Below are 3,395 nucleotides of genomic sequence, written 5' to 3' on the forward strand. Positions count from 1 at the left end.
ATAAACAACCTGTATTTTACCAGTAGGCCTATAGTTTAGCTTCTTTTTCTGAATTTAATGATTTTATAACTTTTTTCACTTACAAATAATTTTAAAGGGGATTTCAGCATATTTTCCCTGAGGCTGCTGGTTACTTTAATGTAATGCAGACTTGCAGGTTACTTTCTGTTAATGAAGGAAATCTCCAGAGTCAACTCTGAACAACAGACTGTGAGGCTGTGCACAACATGGGTGTCATTTTAATTTATCACCAGTAGGGGGCAGACATCTGAAGAAACGCACTATAGAGCAACTTACAGGTTAGGTTACTTTGAAATAAATTAAAGGAAAATATATTATAACTATAGGCAGGTTTTATTCAGTTTTTTATTTTTATTTAAAAACTTAAATTATTTTAAAGACCAGTTATTTGTTTACAGGAACCTAAAAAGTGCTTCTTTTTCATTTCTTAAAATGTACAGATAAATGTACTACAGTTTCGCAAAGGCCTTCCCAAAAGTTACACATAATAAAAATATATATTTTTTTAATGTTCAAACTAAGATATTTGAAACTAGTAGGTATTCATGATAATACTTTAGAATTGATTGTTTCTTGAATGGGCAATAAAGTACTCCTCAGCCCATTGGTTAGACAAAGTAGTTTCTCCTCACAGCAAAGTAAGGTTTATGTTGCGTTAGTTTAAAAAGTGCAAAGTTCAGGAAAGTAACATGCATTTAATCAGTTAAGCAGCTATATAGTTTCATGACAGTGTTGTGATTCAACACAGCTGAAGAGTCTGAGTCACACACCAACTTCCCCTTTTGTGGCTGAAACAGGCGTCTTTCCAGAGAACTACCAGACCAACCCCCCCAGAGGTGAAGCTGGAACTGCTCTTTCTCTTTTCCCTCGGCTTCGCTGCCTGCTAGGAGAGGCTGAATGCAACTTGGGATGTTTTCTGCGAGCTAGCTGACCGTTAGCCTCGTGAGACCATCCTGATCTCGCGAGCTTTCAAGGTTTCACTCGCAGATCAGTCTGGAGACTCTCCGTTAAAGAAAATGTGGAGCCGTTCACCAAACGAACGTCCAATCAGCGTTGGCTTTGAGGCGGGTTGAGGTGTGACGCAACGAGAAGCGCGACAGTTCAGTCTAAAGAACATGGCGGCTTCAGCCGATGAAACTAGCGTTAGCGTGGCTATCGAGCAAGTTTTATGGGAATTACAGAGTATTTCTTCACTGAAAGAAGAGCAAAACACTGCTCTGGAGGCTTTTCTCAGAGGAAAAGATGTTTTTGCTCTTCTCCCGACTGGTTTCAGCAAGAGTTTGATCTATCAATTGGCTCCTCTTCGTCGTCGCTCTGTTAGTACGTCATATGCTTCGTTGATCTGATTGGTTTATTTGGCCCGTCTATCACCAACATAGGCCAATCAGCTAACCAGTATTTTCGCCCCTTCCCAAAATTACTTCAACGGAAGGTTTCCAGATGGATATGTGGAGCAAATCCATCTGGCGGAGTCAGGTTAGCTGACCGTAGCTTCCCCCCCCCTTGTCCTGCTGTCAAAGCTACTGACTGCAGTGTATCGCCGTGCCGACCAGCTGAGCGTTGGTGAGAACGCAAAGCGTCTACCTGGTTAACCAGTTCTGCGCTAGCTGCCCTGCAGATTTTCCTTGGCGAGGAGCCAGAGAGGCGGAGTTTGTTGCAGTCCAATCACGTGGGGACGCCATTGTGAATAACCGGAAGTTACCTGCCTCAATTGAAGCCCATTGGATTCCCTTATTGCTCGCATCAGACTGATCTAGATTTCTCCGAAAGCCGACCTGGTTTGGGAGCCAAGGTGATATCTGAAGCTGCTCCACCCTTCCTCCACAGAAACTGACTTGCAGGTCGACTCACAGTTAAACTTCCTATTATTCCATTTGATGCTTAATCAAGGTGCTGAGCTTGGGCCAGTTCAGTTAAGTCGGGTCTTTGCAAAGCGTTTATCTGAACTTTTGGACTCTTTACGCTGATGTTTCATTTAAAAAGGGTTTATAAAAGAGCTCTGATTTCATGGTGTGAATGAATATAGTGTGACTGGTTGTGAGCATCTCTATGTGTTCCTTTCATCTTCATTTCTTGGTTTCCTTTATCCTGAGTTTGGCATTAGTGTAACTAAGGATTGAATACCCTGTAGAACCATGGGTCATTACATTCCAGGGGAAGTCATTTTCCTGAGTCTTAAGATCTATTGTCTGGAGATCGGAAAGCCCTCCTCTTTCGCAGAATAGGAACAGCCATGTTGTAACCTAAATTAAGATACGCCCCTTTGTCCAACCCTCCCCCTTTAGTCAGGTGATACGGTCCTTCATTTGGAAATCACCACCAAGTAATTTCCCAGCCCGTTGCTCCACCTCCCTAGTCCGCATGGCAGGGCCGCCATCTTAATTCTCCTTTGTTGACTCTTCTATATTGTTAACAATAAACTGAAGAAAGTCACATTATTTTAACAGTTTCTATTTTTGCTTATTATATCTGCAGCTAATTTAAACGGACATTAATGAATGTATTGACATTTGGTCTCCCTTTATAAGCCTTCTCAACGGACTCTTAGACCCTTTTTCAAATTATTCATTTAGTTTACCTCGTGTTTTACTTTCTATTAGTGTGTGATGTTTGCATAGATGTTAGATTTCTGTAATCCTGGATTATTAGAAATAAAGACATCTTTGTTTTTGCAGTAGTTTATGTTTATTGTACAGCGAGTGGTTTTTCACTCAGGCCAGATTAATTCTCCTTTTGGTGACATTTGAATAAACAGAGACAATATTTCTTTGGTTGGTAATTAGTAGCTCTGCTGTTAGCCTAGCCTAAGTCACTAAACTGGTGAGAATAACTGGATTTTTAACAGCCGGTCCAGAAGCCACCTGGAGTGTGAGATCCCTAAGATGTTGGTGAGTAAACAGGCTATAGTTATAATTGTTCATCCAAGAACATTAAATTGGTTTTACCCTAAATTTGAAATGATTTATCCTTTAACTTCCAATAAATAATATCTAAAATGTAATATTTAATGTAAACTTTAAGTTGACATAAAGTAACCTGCCAGTTTTCTGAAAGTAAGTGCAAAGAAAGTAACCTGTATGTCACATGAAAGTAACCCTTCAGTTTAATTCAGTTTGCAATGGGGGGCTGGATTTTGGCCAGTTTGGGACTTAATTAAAAAACCTAAAATTTCCAAACAAACTTTAGAGGAAAGTCAACTTGAATCCTGGTATTTTCTTTAGACTCTGTTTGAGAACTCAGAGTGTCTTCCATCCTTTTCTAGAGAACATAGCCTACTGGTTTTTCTGACTCATTTCCTCATTGATATGTAGGTAGAAAGGAACAGCAAGAAGAACAGGCCACACAAAGGTAGAGAATCTAAATACTTCAGATTT

This window comes from Cyprinodon variegatus, unplaced genomic scaffold (assembly GCF_000732505.1).
Source record: "Cyprinodon variegatus isolate N-32 unplaced genomic scaffold, C_variegatus-1.0 Scaffold1097, whole genome shotgun sequence".
Classification (NCBI taxonomy): Eukaryota; Metazoa; Chordata; class Actinopteri; order Cyprinodontiformes; family Cyprinodontidae; genus Cyprinodon; species Cyprinodon variegatus.